The 19,677-nt window shown below is 36.1% G+C and overlaps 1 long non-coding RNA gene across 3 annotated transcripts in view; it reads left to right on the top strand.

Annotated features, from left to right (window-relative positions):
* Positions 1-19,677, top strand: part of LOC136856525 (uncharacterized) — a 54,534-nt gene that overhangs the window by 27,830 nt on the left and 7,027 nt on the right. Inside the window, exon 1 of one of the 3 annotated variants that reach the window (XR_010858379.1) lies at positions 13,377-13,501. The exons of 1 other annotated variant lie outside the window; for it this stretch is intronic. This is a non-coding gene — a long non-coding RNA (uncharacterized lncRNA). Of the gene's footprint in view, positions 1-13,376; positions 13,502-19,677 lie in introns of those variants that run through there. One more of the 3 variants, XR_010858380.1, reaches the window with a different exon arrangement.

The raw sequence follows: 19,677 nt of genomic DNA, 5'->3' as shown, positions 1-19,677 counted from the left end.
GGTTTTATGACGAATGCTCTGGAAAATGTGGAGCATTAATCAGTAAGCAGAGTTAGAGTTAGCTCATCACTGATCACTCATTATTGCTTTTAATAATAATCTTCCTTCCCCTTGTCCATGTCGTAGTTGCTATCAACAGCAATCGACTAAAGAGGTTAAACCTTTTGCTGATAGAGAGATCCTAGACTATTGAGGAATCGCAGCCATTCAACTTTCTTCACCAGGTGACAGAGAGAGAGAGAGAGAGAGAGAGAGAGAGAGGCGGCGGGGGAGGGGAGGGGGCAGTGATTCTTGTTTCTTAATAAAGACTTGGAGAGTAAACTCCATAATGTCAAAGGATGTAAGCAAGTTGAGCATGAAACCCATTTCCTTACGGGCAAATATCTTCGTACTACTAGCTTGAGACACTACCATTTTCTTTCACTTCATCGTGACCTTTATGCCGAGGCCCTTCCTCTCTTCTTCCACTTTCATGGCATCAAACCAGGTCCTCTTAGGCCTTTCTCTCCTCTTTCCTCCTAACACTTTTCACTGAAGCTAATTTTGACCAATAGAAGTATCCCAACATTTTCCAGCCTTGCATTTCTGTGCCACATATTCCACGTTAGCTACTTCTCTCTATAGCATACAGTATCCACGCTAACTCCAGAGGAATGTTGACTTAACAGTCCATTTATGCAAGCTAGCCTTTGCTTATGATAACCTCTAGGTTTCCCTCTAACCTTTTGCATTGAAAGGGTTAGTGAGTTCTATGTGTGTAGATCAAATTTTCGGGTTTCTGTGTGTCTGAATATACATCTATACATTTATTCAATGTCAATTTAGTTTGTCAGTTTTTCATCTCTAGTGTTTCAAATGAAGGCTTCAAAACCCATCCTGCCCCCCTTTGTGAGAAAGCTTTAGAGACAATTTGTTCTCAGAGCAATTATGAAATGCAGTAATTTGTGTGACATTTCCTACCTTTGATGTATCAACAAAATACTGAAATTTTCAGTTACATACAAACTGACCTACTTAATTCCAACAAATTGTATAACACTGTGGTTGATCGTTACACAAATTAATACATATTTCTCACGGAATCTCTACATGAAATGTTTAATTAGAGTTTCCACGCAAACAGCAAGGCTCAAAAGCAAACGGATGGCCATAGGGCCTATATTAAACCATTAGATTTTTAAAAGCCCTCGACTGACAAAGATTTGGAAAAGCTATATTAACTCGAGGTTATAACTTATAAATCAGAATTATATGGATGCCATTGCTATGACGTAGTTTTAAGTGTGCTAGCATTTTAAAATCAGTTGATCAAAATCTCAGTCTCAAAGTATTTTTGCAAATAATGTTTCGCAGTATGTCACAGTATTTTCTCTTTTTTTTTTTCATTGAAACCTTTCGTCTGGTATCTGGGTTTTTTTTTTTTTTTTTTGTCGAGAATTTGGTCTCAACCCTTTAAAATCGTCAAGGACTTTTTCTCTATATGTATCGTTCTTATTTGATGTACTTTCTGGTTTAGAATATATATATATATATATATATATATATATATATATATATATATATATATATATATATATATATATTTATATATATATATATATATATGTATATATATATATATATATATATATATATATATATATATATATATATATATATATATATATATATATATATATGTGTGTGTGTGTGTGTGTGTGTGTGTTTATGACTGTGCGTGGCTGTATTCTTATCTACTATTTAAAAAAAAAGGCAATACCTTTCAAGTTCTTTGGAACACTTTCTAAAAAAATTGTTGAATTTTATCCCATGATAAGTGCATCATTAATTTTTATGCACGGCAGTCACTCAGATATAGATATGCACAGTCAACTTTTATTTTACTCAACAATGTTTTCGTAATACCTGACACCCCACTGCGAATGTCTTCACTAGATTAATCTAGTTTTGAGCTTTTTCTTCTCTCTGATTAAGTTTCTGCGCAGCAATATTAACAGGTCACCTCATATCTTTGCAATCTGAATGTTATGTTGACATATCGCGCATTTGGAAATCTACGGTAATAAGAAGGAAGAGTTAAATTGATATATTTTCTTTTCTGTAAATGATTTCATATATGCTGTTAGCATAAACATCTCTTCATTAAAATCACTGAAAAAGAAGAGGGAATTTTTCAAGTAACGAAGTGGAAAAGTTAAAAACACACTCGTATATTTTTAAATATATTATGAAAATAATGTCACAAACATTATTATCTCAAAATTTCCCTTCATAATTTCTTTTGATAATATATATATATATATATATATATATATATATATATATATATATATATATATATATATATATATATATATATATATATATATATAGGTGGTTTCAACAGTAGCAATGGATGTTCCTATAATCCTCTTATTGATAGATTTAGCATTGAGTTCCTACTCAAATTTCTCTTAATAGATAGAGAAGGACCTCATTGCCTGTAATACCGGTAATACAGGCTTTTCATCGTTATGAAAATGTCTTAGACAACACTGCCTTATTTATATTCAGTATTCATCACGCGCTTTTACACAACCAGACTTTAGACCAGGAATGAAGAACATAATGGAGAATGGAAGTTTTGAATTGATTATAAACATCTAACCAGTGAAGAAAATAAGAGAATATATATATTTAGTTAAACAGCAATATAAATCATTAACGACAAAAATAAGTAGAAAATGCACCGAAAAGTCTCTTCGGCGCAGTCGAGTTTTCTGTACAGCCGCTACAGCGTATAATCAAGGACGTCAAAAATAGATCTATTTTTGGTGGTCTCGGTATAATGCTGTATGAGCCGTGGACCAGAAACTTTAACCACGGCCCGGTGGTGGCCTATCCTATATATCGTTGTCAGAAGCACGATTATGGCTAATTTTAACCTTAAATAAAAAAAAACTACTGAGGCTAGAGGGCTGCAATTTGGTATGTTTGATGACTGGAGGGTGGATGATCAACATAACAATTTGCAGCCCTCTAGCCTCTGCAGTTTTTAAGATCTGAGGGCGGACAGAAAAAGTGCGGACAGAAAAAAAGTGCGAACACAATAGTTTTCTTTTACAGAAACCTAAAAAGACGTTCTTCCACGATATAATGAAGTCATTATAGCATTTTTTGTTATGATTGATATTTAAGCAGAATGGATTCTGGCGCAGAAAATATAGGCTGTTTTTACAAGTTTCCTACAATTAATATTTTACGTCAGCTTAAATGCAAAGGGAATGTTTTTCCCGTTGCTTAATTGCAGTTTTTTCACAATAATCTTATTCTTTCCAATAAATTATTCATATTTATGTCTTAATATTTTTCCATTGAATTTACGTATATAATTCATAATAAAAGTACAAATGGTTTCCAATACCATTCATTTTTAGTTTTTCGATTTTCAGTTCTTTCAAATATATTAAATTGATTTTTATTTGCTTTGAAGTGACTGGTGTGTTACAGATAGAACAAAATCAGTCATATGTTTCTTTATTTTACACCTCTAAAGAATTTTCGTTAATATAGTAAAGTTCATATGCCATCTTTTCAGAGAGTGGAAACATTTCTGAATAATTTCCATTTCATCAGTTAAGTGAAACACTTGATTTTTTCCTGAGAAATATTCTTCCTCATAATTGACTGTAGAAGAACGGACTCTGCTTGGCATAATCAGTCAGTACATTAGCGAAATATTCAATCTTTCCTTGTGCAATACTTCAGTATTGATCAGCTGCTGTTTTCGCACTGGCTTGTCCTTTGTACTTATCTTACGATGGTGGGCTGCAAATTTTTTCAGCCATTTTCCTCGCAGTCACATCAATTGCAGACGCAGCTGCTAATGTCGCCGCGTATTTTTATGTACTGTGACCCCACTTCCTTTTCAGCAATATTTAAGGCTTTTTCTTCCTCTATATGACAATATTTGTAGTTTTCTCAGGTATGTGGTTTCTTTTTTCACTATATTCAGGCGTTGCTTTTCTTTTCATTTCCTAAACATTAAATTCTGTTGTTTACAATAGACTTATTTTTCTTTTACTTGTTCCGAACTTGTCCTCTTTACTCTTTCGTCCTGCGTAAAAATATATCGTCCATTATCAATAATGTTCACTTCAAGAGCCTTTCATATCACTAAATCAACATCTACGTGTCGCCTTGCCCCCTTCGACCTTTAACTTTGCACAAATATCAAAATATTTCTTGAGGATACTCTCACTGAGTACGCTAAACAGTCTGATTTGAAGAATCAGTTGTAAGGAAGCGTGTTTCGTTTGTCAGTGCGCAAGTATGTTGTTCCTTAAAATTCTGGAATCTTGCGATTTCACATATCTACTCAGTTTAAGAGAGAGAGAGAGAGAGAGAGAGAGAGAGAGAGAGAGAGAGAGAGAGAGTTAAGTTAAGTATACCTTAGTTTAACCAGACCACTGAGCTGATTAACAGTTCTCCTAGGGCTGGCCCAAAGGATTAGACTTATTTTACGTGGCTAAGAACCAGTTGGTTACCTAGCAACGGGACCTACAGCTTATTGTGGAATCCGAACCACATTATACCGAGAAATGGATTTCTGTCACCAGAAATAAATTCCTCTAATTCTTCATTGGCCGGCCGGAGACTCGAACACGGGCCTAGCAGAGTGCTAGCCGAGAACTCTACCGACTCGTTCAACGAGGAACTGAGAGAGAGAGAGAGAAAAAATAAAATTATTATATTCTTGAAATACCATCTTCTCTCTTTCTCAGGTACAATTCGCAGTTTACAGGAAATAAACAAAAAGTAAAACTTAAGTTGTGACAACATAACACCTTCATAAGTGTATCAAAAATTGCTAAGAAAGTAAATTAGTCGATACTTGATATCTCGTGATAAATCATCTTCAATATGTTAAATACTACAACCATTGTAACATCTGTTTTGTATTCTGACTTGCTTTTGTTATTTAGCCAAGTTACCTGTCTGTTTTCTTAACGTTCCATTCATCTAAAGCGGTTCAGCGATGCTGTTGAAAAAGATTTGATATTGGAGAGGACCTACTTTTTGCTTCAAGCCCAAGTGGATGAGTTATAGCATTCTATCCATTTACGCGGATGCCCTCCTGCTGCTGAGTCTGAAACTACAAAAACACTATTGATTTTTGACAAATTAAATAAATTATAAACTCGTGAATCCTCTACGCTAAGGGAATTCTTAATCCACCGAATCCGATAAGTTTTCCTTACCTGATTATTACGCTGTCGAGAAGCAAGCATTTGTTTAGTGAAAGAAGAAAACAAGTAAAAATACGCCGAAGTTTTCTGTACATCGTATGATCAAGGCCACCGAAAATAGATCTATCTTTCGGTGGTCTCGGTATAATGCTGTATGAGCCGCGGCCCATGAAACTTTAACCACGGGCCAGAAGCACGATTACGGCTAACTTTAACCTTAAATAAAATAAAAGAACTACTGAGGCTAGAGGGCTGCAATTTGGTATGTTTGATGACTAGAGGATGGGTGATCAACATACTAATTTGCAGCCCTCTAGCCTTAGTAGTTTTTAAGATCTGAGGGCGGACAGAAAAAGTGCGGACGGACAAACAAAGCCGGCACAATAGTTTTCTTTTCAGAAAACTAAAATAGCATACACACACACACATACACTGAAACAGCATCTGAACCATCTCAAAAAGGAATCAAATCTCCCTTGGCGCACAGTCCGCTTCAGCATTTCCCTCAGATCTTAAAAGCTACTGAGGTTAGAGGGCTGCAAATTGGTATGTTGATCATCCACCCTCCAGTCATCAAACATACCAAATTGCAGCCCTCTAGCCTCAGTAGTTTTTATTTATTTAAGGTTAAAGTTAGCCATAATCGTGCTTCTGGCAACGATATAGGATAGACCACCACCCGGCAGTGGTATAAGTTTCATGGGCCGCGGCTCATATAGCATTATACCGAAACCACCGAAACATACATCTATTTTCGGTGGCCTTGATTATACGCTGTTGCGGCTGTACAGAAAACTAGATTGCGCCGAAGAAAATTCGCCGCATTTTTTATTTGTTAATACTAAGTTCAAAAATATGATGCATTAGAAGTCATGCGTGGTTCAATATTACTGTCATGATATTCGGCTGTGAGAAACTCTCTCTCTCTCTCTCTCTCTCTCTCTCTCTCTCTCTCTCTCTCTCTCTCAGGCAAGAGACGGTTTCGCTTGTCTGAACATAGTCCCGAGAAGGAAGGAAGGGCCTGCAGCGTAATTAAAATAGTTTGTAGCTTGAAGTCATACCTCCCAGCGATTGTTTGCCTTTGCAATTTAGGGAAATTGCTTCCGGATCTGTATTTAGTATGTCATATTACGGAGCCTCTTCTGTGTAGACATTATTTTTTATTACGTCACGCTCATTATACTATATAAATACATAGCTATTAAAATTATATACATTTCACTCGAACAACATTGTAATGATAAAAACAGGAATCCGATCATAATTGTCTTTGAACCAGTAAATTTTCGATAAGTTTTATTGTAAGAAAGATCTCCTGGCCATTTACGTAGAGTTTTTTTTCTTCAAAACATTTATACGTATGCGTACAGTATAAAATGGCATTGTATGTACTTGCGCTTACAGCTAAAAATGTTTGCACCAATTACAGCAATATGATTTTGCTATAACGAAACACAATTAGCTGCCAATTTGGAGTGTTGTCCGTCGATTTGTAAGGGGAGAAATGTAAAAAACTTCGCTCTAATAAGATCTCTTTTAATTTCTCGAACAGGAGAGAGAGAGAGAGAGAGAGAGAGAGAGAGAGAGAGAGAGAGAGAGAGAGAGAGATATCATAATTTCCGTTTTTCCGTGATGATCTCATAGACATAAAATAGATATTCCCGAACGCCTATATGTACCAAACGTCCATTTGAGGCCACTACACTTATCGAGACACCTTTCTTTGATCGAGGTCTTCTTTACAGTTTTGAATTTCTCTGTTATGGAGGTGGAAACTGAGATATGTGTGCCATTTACATTTAAGGATAAATAAGGGAACTCATTTGTTACTTCCACTATGTTGTTGCAGACTTGAGAATAAATTTACTGTAATTATTTCATCACTTTACCGAGAAGTTGCTACATTTTTTGGGGGAGAAGCCGAAAAAGGTTAAAGGTCAAATAATGTTTTTCATTCGCGTTACTACTTCGAAAAAATTTTGAGGATAAATCTACCTACACCATGAATATTCATCAATGCAAAGTTGTACTGTCATTATATTGCTTTTCATCTTATTAATGAGGTAAAACAAGCAAAAAATCAGGATCGTTTGTCAGTATATCACGAATTTATCGAGAAGTAAACATCAGCCTATAATATTAATTTCGTATTCTAACATCGTCACCAATATGCAGCTCAGAACATAACCCTGTTGTCTAGGTCTTGTGGCATTCTGTTAGAAATTCGACTGTTACTGTGGTGTTAGTTAACGGCACTACCTACCCTAAAAAGTATAGCAGTGTAGAGCAACTCACAACGCCAGAGAGTGAGAGAACTCCCACTTCGAGGCAAAGTGGTTTTACTTTACTGTCCACGTCAGGTGCCTAGAGTTGATATATCTGCTCTCTTCTGGGACGTCTTAAATGTGAGAGAAAGATATTGTGGTCTGGTGTGATTGCATAGACCCGATTATGCAGAGTTGTAGTTAGATTCGTTAGAGATTAGCGAGTTGAGAACCAACAAGATAAATGAGATTTGGAATTGTCTCAGACTATGCAGATCTATTAGTTTTCATTCTTGGAAAAACATGCATGTACCATGAATGAAGAACTGTTCACAAAAGTTACAGAAAATGTACATTTTTTGGATTGGTTTCATCCAAACCAAAAATAACCCTTAAACCACCTCCAGGTATATAGGCGACAGTCACATATCAAATAGGACTACTCACTACTATTTGTGATTTAAATGAAAAGATTATAATAATATATGTAATAAATGTCATTCACCTGATAAAATATACGCATTTCTTATCTGACATGTTTTTGTTTATTAAAATATACCAAAAAATAATATCTAAAATTACTGAAAATCATTTTTTTGTGATCTGAACAAAATTCCATAAGTTTTCTTTTAAAATTCCGAAGGTTGAACAGAACCTACAAAAATAGACCGATCCGAAAATATTTTTGGTATTCAATCGAACCATACTCCTTCAACAATGGCAACTCACTTGTAAGCTACAGATGATGCCACCTTTAGGCCTACGCCTCCAAATTCTAATAAGACACTCAACCACGGAAAAGCAATAGGAATAAGCCCATGGACTACTCGTTGGGTCAGTATTCATAATTCACTCAATACTGAGCATTTCCTGCCGTGTATTATTTTTATCACAAAGGCTTCGAAGACTGAAAGCCTTTCTCTGCTCAGTCTATTGTTCTCTGTCCCTCTCAACCTTCGGAAGTTGCGAAAGAATGAGTCACACCCGAAGACTGCTCTCGCCTCTACAGATATTCTTTAATTAGGGGAACGATTTTGTCTCACATCTAAGATGAAAAATACATCAGTCAAGAAGATAATTCAGCAATTAGATTAATGAAGTCTATGTCATCACAATTACTCGAAGTTTTCGGGGCAATGGATCCCTTCGGTGGGATTCAATGTCGAACACGAGGAAAATGAGCTTTCTCTTATGGTAGAAGGTAGAGGCTAGCGCATAGGAAGTTACCAAGTTATGGAATTTTGTTCCAATGACAAATTCACCGAATGATTTTCAGTAATTTTAGATATTTTCTTCAGTATTTCAATAAATAAAAAAACATCAGATAAGAAATGAATACACTTTATCAGGTGAATGAAATTTATTACATATATTATATAATTTTTCCATTTAAATCACAAATAGTAGTGAGTAGCCTTATTTGTCGTATGACGAGACGAGCAGTAGTGGCAACTGGCAACCACAACATGATTATTTTTGGTTTGGATTAAACCCAAAATTACACCAAAATTACAAATGTTCGTATGTATCTCTCCCAGTAAGGATCCGGAAGTACATTCTTACCGACGCGGAGTAAATTATTACATAAATGGTCAAATAGAGGATAATTATTAATTGTTTCCTTTTTCTACGATTAGATAAAAAATATTTTATCAAAATAAATCTACTGAAACGGAGTAGCTAGACTAGACAGTTTTCTGTGGCCAATATGAGATTTGAGGAGTTTTGGTCCCTGTGGGACACTTACTCAAAAATGTATTGCAACATACTTCAAAACTTTTCGGACAACATTGTGTAATGGCGGCATCTGGCGCTATTTGTCAACTCCGGCGTGAGTGCATAAACAACCACTGATACTACTGGTATGTCACAGAAGCTACCTGTAGTTTCCCTTAAACAGATTTTTGTATATACATATTGTTGTAATATGTTACTTGATTAAAGGATGTTAGTGTAATATTCCAAAGGTCATCACTGTTATGTTTTTTTTTTATTTCCAGTGGCCATCACTATCTTAATGTTTCATCTTTTTCATGTGTGTGAAATTTTTAGACATAGGCCTACGGCTATTGCAAGATGAAGTACTTCCCTTAGTAACATCAATACTTACGACTTCTGTAAAGATTTTCAGGCCTATTATTATGAATCAAATTTTTATCATAAATAATGAAACACACACGTCGTCCAAAATTTCAGTATTGTAAGAGAGGGTCAGGAGATCAGTTCCCAAACTGCATTCCTTTATAGATAAGGCGGTGGTCAGGGAGGCTGAGTCTCAACGCAGAATTTGTCACCATCGAAAATTTTTTTCGACTCAAAAATAAGAATGTTGGCATATATTACGATTATTTTTATTTCCTCGCTTTCAAAAAATCATGACACAGGCATCGATTTGTCTAATAGCAATCATAAAATTCATGTGAAAAAAAAAAAAAAAACATAATAACCATAAAACCAAAATATTTGGCGTCATGTCTCACATACCTCGGCTGACATGAAAAAAAGACAGGGAACGAAGTCGTCCATAGTAAACTTGTTTTGCCAATCCTGATTAATAATACCACTGAAACAAAAAAAAATTAATTAATCTCATATTTCCAGTTATTCAGCTATGAAACTCGCATATTTAAATATATATACAAGCTTGATTAACCCATTCTAAAACGAATTTCCACCATGATTTAATGGGATTCGCTCAAGAAAAAGCATACTCATATATTATTGCCATGAGTGAAAAAAGGCTAACGGATGTGAAAACGGGAAAAGAATAACTTCAGAAAAGACAAATTTATAGAAAACGGAGCTGTTGGAAAACGGCAGAGAATTAAGGATGAAAGGAAGGTGTAAAGTAGAGTAGAGAAGAAGAATCCGCACGACAGGAGAACAGTCGTCGATATCACAATCTGATATTTACGAACTCCGCCTCGTAAATTCTCGGAGGAAGTCAGCGGAAAGAAATTATGTTCGTTTATCGCCTTCGTAATAGACCTATTATTCTCTCTTTACTGCAGGATACGGCACTTGCCTTTATTCTTTTGTTTTGTTTTGTTATTTTCGGCCACATGTACAGTGATTTAAAAGGTAGGCTCCTTATACCAACTAACTTACTCATTAGCTGAATCTTGCCTTAGAAATGTAATTCAAAGTTAACTTTAGTTTCCTGATATCTGGTCAAATGACATATCCTGGGCCAATCGACCACATCGTAGGACTTCTCTGGTGTAGCAAGTCCTACGTACAATAAAATATCAATGGGACTTTTCATAGATCCATTTAGTAAGAGCGACACTAAGCTCAATGTCATTTTAAAAACTAAGTAGAGTAACATATATCTGTATTGTCCGATGTTATGATGATGCATAAATGACATTTCCTGACTTTTCAAAGAATATTAAACGTGGACCTTTGCAGGAAAGCATCTAGACTACTCTGAACAAAGAGGATTCTCTTAACATAGATATCACTATCAAATAATTCATTGAGAACAGTGAATCACATTTCTAGACTCTCAGAAGGCTCTCTTTAAGGAGTTCATCCCAAAATGGAGGAAAATCAGGTGTAAGTGGAAGAGAGAGAGAGAGAGAGAGAGAGAGAGAACAAAGGCAAGGAATAGAATAAAATCATGTCGAGGCTGGTTTCTGAATTACAAGCGGTTCATTTCTCACTAAAATTAGAGAAATTATTTCTTACCCACTGGGTAGGCAAGAGCAGTTTTGCGGCTTTCATATAATGCAATAAAAAAAAAAAGTTAACCTGAAGTATTCCAAATCCCTCAGTGCTCTCTCTAGTCGTCCAGTGACCAAAATTCGTAAGAAAATGCTGAGTCGCCGAAGCGTGAGCGTCTTTGAGGTTAATCTCGTAAAAGTCAAGATAAGAAGTTATCAGACAGATCAAAGGGCAAGTCTTTTTTTAAATACGCCTCGATTTGGGTGCTCTCTCACTAATTCCATTGCCTCATACAGTCTGGTAAGGATGAAAGCAAAGGGGAAGGATTTCCTCTTGTAGTAGAAGTGAAATAGGATGAATTTTTAACAAATCCTTTTCATTTTATCAGTCTGTTATAAAACGCATATCTAAATGAGTTAGTAATACAGTTTCCTCTCAAGCTGTTAGTCAAAATTTTTTATTATTATGCATTAAGATATAAGGGGAGGGAGTTCTTCTTATATACAGTAAAAGTGAAATAGGATGAAGTAAAAAAAAAAAAAAAGGTTTTTCATTTTATCAGTTTGTTATAAAACACATATCTAAATGAGTTAGTAATTCAGTTTCCTCGCAAGCTGTTTGTCATAATTTTTTTATTATGCATTAAGATATAAAAATATATGCAACTCAATTAGAGGGATTGTAATTTTGCACTAGAAGACTTGAAGCTATGACCGAGATAGACGTTAGGGGAAAATGCAACGAGCATAAGGCCTTCATTTTGAAACAAGGTAAAACAAATGTGTTGAAGTACAAATATTTCAGAAAAGAATTGGAAGTGAAGACTTAAGCTTTGATTTTGAATATTTTCTTTCTATATATTTATGGTACTGGAACAGCAACACTCTTCAGAAAGACTAATTTAACAGTTAACTACATATAAATTCTAATATTGAAGACTACATGTGATATAGTTTCTTGTATTGAAGATAGATATAACAGAACTCCACCTAACGAAGAAACGTCCATCATAAAACGATATATCATGAGAACTTTGTTTGTCTGAAGGTCGCTCCGTAGTTGACTAGCGACTAGAAGCAACAGGTCGGTTACTGGTCCATCCATGAAGCAAGCTTGTCTTCACCTCATTTCCTTATGTAATATTTAATACTGAAGGCCTGAAACAAAATCTGTTGTGCAGTAAAACTTCAAGTCATTTTATCATTTCTAAAATATCATTTCATTTTATATTAAATATTTTGATGTTCATAAAAAGTAAACTCTACGTAATGAAACTTCACATAATACTGGACCTCATTTTCACGTTACTTATTTATGTGAAAAAGTAACAATCTTAATTTCTTCTTGAATTTGAAAAGCTTCGTCAGTCGGTGACAAGAAATTTAGTTTTCTTTCTTTGACTGCAATGCAAGTTACAAGTATAAATTAACAAAAGAAGAATCATGTTTGGATACGTGATACGCTTTAATTGTGCTTTTGTGCGCAGTGATCACGACGATGCATTTATACGTAAGAACGTCGATAATCAATTAAAAGTCATAATAAGAGACTGAGGGCTTAATATTTTCCAGTGTATTCATAAAAGATAGAAGGAGCTTTTGTAGCACACGTTAAGAGACCATAAGTGTAAATAATTGTTCATTATACGATGAGTTTATCCAAATAGATAGGAGGTGTTTAATAAGTATACATATGTATATATATATATATATATATATATATATATATATATATATATATATATATATATATATATATATATATACCATATATATATGTTATATATATATATATATATATATATATATATTAATCCATGCATATGTTTTGTATTTGTGTCACTTAATTTAATCATTCATGATATTTGCATAAGCGTATTACCAATCAATCCAAAAAACCAATTTAAATAGAAATTTGGTCCTGGGTGACAAATTACCATTTCATTGAAATAACACAACTATCGGTGAGTGTTCATTGACAAAGGAAGTGATATAAAATAAAAATCTATATAATTAACAAGATGGGAACACATAGCTGCACAGAAATAATGCCTTTGATTTTTGAAATGAACCTTACCTCTCTATTACTTGTATATAGCTTTGACTTCCGCGCCAGTGGGAGTTCGGCAGATTGAAACAAAAACCAGAACACTCGGTTTTCTATGAATAAACTTCTTCTATCCATCTACTTCCCTCATCCTCCGCCAGGGGACTAATAGGTACAAACACTAATGGCCGGCTGCGACCTGGCAGTCTACTACTGCTGTCGCCGGGTCTGTTTTGTTGGTTTGTTATTTTATTTTATATTATTATTTTTTAAATTCGTTCGGTACGATCCTATAAGGTAAGAGTTGCCGTAATGGGCATTATTACAGTTTTATTACCTCAGGATATGTTTTGCTGAGGGAAAAGTTATGATTGGATAACTAAATGAATCGTAACAACGAAATGCGGCAATTGATCGTGAACGAAGAGAACTTGTTAGGTTGTAGAATCACTTTTGAGGATAATACTAGTAAGACGAAGTTAAAGGATGCCTGTATTTTCTGCTTAACAATTTAGTAACTGGTTAGGTCCTCTGCTACTTAGCTGCGTTTTGTTACTCCAAATGAACTTTCCATCGAGTCGGGGCTTTAGATTTGATAGGATGGAGTCATTCATTATTATTATTATTATTATTATTATTATTATTACCCTCCCAAGAATAAATTTATTATTATTATTATCGGATTCAACGCCCCACTTTTTATTACCTTGTCCTTCGCCCTCCCAAGAATAAATTTAGGTAAGTTTGGGTTGCCTTTACCTTAAAGCTATTGGAAGAAATCTCGGTCAACGTCCCCACTTTTTACCTTGCCCTTGGCAAGTCCTGTCTCTCTCCCTCGTTTGCTGGGAATCGAAAGGAACCAGGACATGTCAGCCCCAAGGTTTTTAACTCTGTAGCCTATGTGTTCCTGTGCATTGCTCCAAGGCCTCCTAAAAACTAAAAAACATTGTAGTGGGATGCCTTTTGTGAACTTTTCCGTGTGAAAAAATTAACTTTTTTGCTAACCATATAATTTTCTTAGAACTTGAAAATAATCTTGTCGGTCGTTTCCCCCACCTGCAAAGTACTTCCCTGGGAGTGTTTAACCTGGCCAAAATAACCTAAACTCATAAAAGCAAGCAAAAGCAACACTGAAAAACGTCAACTCCTAACCTAACTTATGGGCATGGCAGAAAACCAGGGCTGGTTCAGCAAAAGGAAAGGTACTGCACAAAAGGTACATCTCAAACATGGCGTTTGCCTCCTGGAATCCAGGGAAAAAGTCACAGAAAAAAAAAAGTCTCAGTAATCTTCCTTAGATAGTGACCCCCAAGGGTTTTAACTCTGTATGTATCCACCTGTGCAGCATGTGTATAACAAGGCCTTTGGGGATTACCATAAAAACATGAACAAAACATTGTAAATGTCGTAATGACAATGACTCCCAAGAAATTTTGTGAATTTTTCCGTGTGACTATTACCGGCCAAAATTAACTTTTTTTTTTCTGTAACTTTTATCCTCTGACTTTATTACTGGCCACTTACAAAATATGTCTCCGTTAACGTCACTTTTTCAAGACCTTCTTTAATTTTTCCGTGTTGATTGGTCTGTAGTATTTTTAGGTAAAATCATGCCTTGTTGAACGGAAAGTTACCGTTTGCTTTATAAAACAGTTGAGCAAAAAGGATTGTCTAAGTATAAGTTCTCCACCTGGGTGAAACAATGTTAGGTTCTGAGGTGAGCCAAAAAACCTCTCTCAGACTTGGATCTTTGGTTTCCCTGGAATGCAGTATTGGTATGTGGATTTTTTCAGCCATTTATTCCCTTATTTTTACGGTTTTTCGATAATGACATATATAACTGTCTTTGCAGTTTTGATCCATCAGCAGCTTAGGTTTAACGGACCCAATTCCCATCCCCACTTGCTACAGTTTAAGGTAATTTACAGTCCTGTGACTTGCATTTTTTCACAAGTATTCTATAGAAAATGTCAACCTATTGCAGCGGCTTGATCTACCCTTTTTTTTCTGCCTTTTATCCTGTGACTTTATACACCTATCACATTGGATTGGCTCTGTAGTATACCCTTGACTTTGCCTATTGTCTAAGTATAAGTATCAGTTAGGTTCTAGTGAGAAGCCTAGACTGTCATGCATGTTTTTCACCTTAGGTTTATCCATTTGCTACACCTTCCGTTTTTCACTTATTCGCACCTATTGCTTGCCCCGCCTATGGTTTGTACACATATTGCATGCACGCCATACATGTCTTTTGGTTTGCCCATCCCATCGCTTGTGCATTTATGGCTTATATGCCTTTCATGTGCGCCCCTTGCGCCTGCACACCCATGATTGTGTTATCGTGTGAGCTTCTATGGCTTGTATGCCTCACTCATGCATCCTATGACTTGTTGTGTCCATGTGGCCTGTGCGCTGATCACCGGGGCACCTTTAGTTTGCACTAATACATTGTGGGCATATTGCCTGTATGCCTTTCACTTGCACGTCTACCGATTGTGCTGGTACTCTTCCTCGACTTTGCCTGCCTATAGAGAAACTCGGCATGCGCAATTGTTTTTGGCTTGCATTTAAGTAACAGGTGGTGGCTATTAGTAGTTTCAACATTTAGTTTTGACTCGTTATCCACTTGGGGAGGCTCTGTTAGTAAACAGCAATAAACTGCTGCTGTTATGCTATCGAGCGTGGTAGTCTTCGCCCTGTTTTTCTGGCGTACCTTTGATAGCTAAGACTTGTCCTGCCTTTTCTGTGGTGGAAGGGGAATTGCTTGTTCTTCTGTTGATTGATGAATCAGGTGTCTGATATACAACCAGTGTATAAGTGGACGCAATTTTTTTGAAGACGTTATTTACTTTCTGTTAGGTTAGGTTAACATATGATTTTGTGGTAATAGAACTTTCATTTGAGCTGTGGCTTGTCTATGTTCAAGGCTGTAATGCAGTTCATGTAAAGGGAGCCTCTCTTAAGATATTTCCTTCTTGCTGCCATATTGGAGAGAAAGAACTACTTTGTAATCTAACGTTCTCTTTCCAAATAGGTGGGTTAGCATTGGGGAATAGTCCCTGCAAGGTTTTTTTATTTTGGATTTAAAGATATTCTCACTTTTCAGGGTTTTCTTGTGGAGAAGTTTCGCCTTTATTTGCAGCATTTATCGCCACTGATCACTTCTAAGGGGTTGTCAATCCTTATAAGACTTCTTTTTAGTGAACCAGAGGTCTTCTCATCTAGGTCATATGATTTTGGGAAGTTTTTGACCTGGAAAGAATCAAGCTTGGGTTCTTTCCTGTTACCTGAACATGGGTCAACGGGTGGTCTCTTATCAGATTTGGTGGTAATTTAAGCTCTCACTGGAAGAAGGATCCAGTCCTTTGGATGCCTCAGCATACGTCTTAGGCATGATCATGGGTGATCTAGAATTTTGGGAGTTTAACTGGTATTGGTTTAGGTCTGTTACACCTATAATCCCAAATTTTTAGCAATCAGAGGAATTTTAAGCGGTATGTATGTCAGGTAGAGCATAAGCAACAATGTTATCAGACAAACCAACCATCTTCCCTTCTTTAGGTATATATATATCTCTTCTTTAGGTATACATATGCATATAGTATATTGATACACATATGTAGGTATATGTACATATTGTGTAGGTTTATATTTATACATTATGTATATATATACTTATGACATCATTAAGTATTTTCCTGTATCCAACTAGATGTAGTCATTATTGTTTATTCCTTTTTACTCAGAATAGGAAAGATCCTTCTTTGGACAGAAGCAGGGAAGATTGTGGCTTTTCCTTGAGTTATTCTAGATAGGATCAGTGCATAAAGGGACCAGCTAACAAGAAGAGTAGTATTCTGCATACAGAATGGCTCTGAATTTTCAGCTATGTCAGTTTCTTGAAGAACTAATAAATCTGAATGTAAGCATATTAGGCATCTGGAACTGAAGTTACCAATATTTAATTTCCACTTAGTCCTTCTGGCTGATTTGGTGGGCATTTTCATCAATATCAGTTGGTTATGAAACCTTACATCTCTAATTTTATGATTGGAGGAGAGATACTTATTAAGTTTAAAGAATCCAAGGAATATAGGATGTTCCTAGTGGTACCTTGAGTGTCTTAGGGGGAATGATCTTGGGTTCTATTACCTCTTTAGTATTTTTCCATACAACTCATACTTAAAGTTCTTCTAAAACTTCCACTCGCTAAAGTTTTACAAGTTTCCACATGATTCAGATGTTCACGCATACACCATAACCATCTTGTGCTAGATTGAGGTTTGTCTGGTGTGGACTGAGGATCTATCCTAAAATTGAGAAGATGTTTAACTACCAATGGTTTCAGAGAAAGTGATTATTTATTCTCTTCTGGAGTTGAGCTGGAGGTATTTCCTGACCATGCACCTTAATAGGCAACTTCATTAAGTTATTAGTTTCCTGGTTACTCTAAATGCTGTCAGTTCCAGCTATTAGAGTTTTTTTAGGTCTTTGTCCCACTACGTTATAGATAATGCTATACTAGACATTGCTTACAACCTGGACCACAGGAGGTCTTTAGGTCGGGCATAATTAAGGTGCCTGGTACACTGTAACTCTTTTTGGGACACTTGATGGATTTAGTTTATGCCTCCAAAGCTGTTTGAATCTTTAGTAAAAACCTCTGGAAGCAATTAAACCCTCTCTTGGTAGCTGTAGGACCTATGATATGGTAAGAGAATTACAAGTGACTTTTGCATTGAAGATACAGTACTAGTCTTTTGGTCCTGACCTAGGTTGAGAAAAAAATATCTATCTTGAGGTTTGTCCCTCTCAGGGTTGTTAAATGCAGACTGGTCATTATTTGAAGATAATGAGTTTGACACTTCTGCCATATAGGGCAATTAGAATGTACTCAGAGTAAACCTCTTGGAGAGGATGATAATCATTTTATGTTTAAGGAGTAGCGAGCACTACTATGCTTAATTGCTTTAACCCCCCTTTTCTGATACTTGGTCAAATTAGCACAAATAACCCCATTCTGAGTTGTTACCTTTGCTGGAGGTAATTATTCATTAAGAAAATTTTAGTGGATGTACTCGGTCACTGAGATAAGTAATAGTAATGGAAGGTACTCAACATCCAAAGGCTGGCTGCAGTCAGTGGGCTGTGGGCATCCCCTGTCATAGGCCTGTAGGAGACTAAAGGAAGTCGTCTTTTTACCAATTTTCAGTTTACCAGTGCAAGGTCCTCTAGCTTGGGCAGGAACACCATGCTGTTCCCTTGATAGGTTTAGACTGTAATGCCTCTCCTACTCCTGCTAAGTTTCAGGAAGTCATCAGTGTATTAGGGCAACTTTGTAAGTTGTCTGTTGGCATTGATTACCCCTTGTGACCAGGGAAAGTTGGGTTTCCAGTTCTTTCAGTGATGGACGGAAGCAACCAAGAGATGAAAAGTTTTCATCACAATCCCACAAGCTACAGATGACTGCCTGGTATGGTCCATGGTTCTGGTGAGCTCAAGGCGGGATCTCGCAGTAATGCCATTATCAGTGCTGGGAAAGAACTACTAATCTATTCTTCCAACACCAGTGGCCAGGTGAGTCATGGTCCCATGTTAAGGGTTTTTTTCCAGTACCGATACCTCTATAAACAACATGGTTAGGTTTCTGTTGTTTCTCAAACATGAAGAAACTTCTTGTAGCAGTTTTTAAGGCTAAGGGCCATGTTGGCTTGGACTATAGGCTTGTCTGAGGACAAAGAAATCTAGTTGTTTTTCAAGGTGTTAGTGGAGTTTCCCAGATCTCTGCTACGTACTTTATTTTGGAATGTTTATATGGTTCTTCAGTTCATTATTTTGTCAACCTTTGAACCATTTAGAACTATCTCCTAGTAAGGAAGTTTCAATGGAAACTTCATAGTAGCCTTAGACACAGCTAAAGAGTTAGAGACCCACGATCTTAGTTTGATAAGATAGGCCTTTGCCTTATTTTGGGCTGGGCCCTTACCTACAACAGTATCTTTACCTAACCTGGAATCACTAGGGCTTGAGGAACATGACTCCTTGGGGTCCAGTACTGTCTGTAAGGATTGTTGGAATTGCACTAACAGAATTAAACCTGCTGTAAAAGGTTCTATCTTGAGTATATGAAAACTGATGTTTCCTAAGAATAGAAATGCAATGGCTACAAATTTTAGATTTGCAAACTTATCCTTGGATAAGATATGGGAGTAAGTCAGTGGCATGGTAATCTTGTACTTGCTTTGGCTTATCTTCATGGTGCAGAGATTAAATACGATTATGACAGAGCATTAACTCCTCTGGTTTATGCAAGGAATATTATGTCCCGAATTGATAGGTCGTCTTTTTGGTCTGCTGCCTTTTAAACTTGGTTGTGGTTTTTGGAAAGCTTGGAGGTACTCAGTGTTGAGTATTAGAAGTATACCTTTTTGCACATATGTACTTGTTAGTTACCCATCATTGGCTCTGTAGGG

The sequence above is a fragment of the Macrobrachium rosenbergii genome, chromosome 36 (assembly GCF_040412425.1).
Source record: "Macrobrachium rosenbergii isolate ZJJX-2024 chromosome 36, ASM4041242v1, whole genome shotgun sequence".
Classification (NCBI taxonomy): domain Eukaryota; kingdom Metazoa; phylum Arthropoda; class Malacostraca; order Decapoda; family Palaemonidae; genus Macrobrachium; species Macrobrachium rosenbergii.
This window is presented reverse-complemented; position numbering and strand designations above follow the sequence as displayed.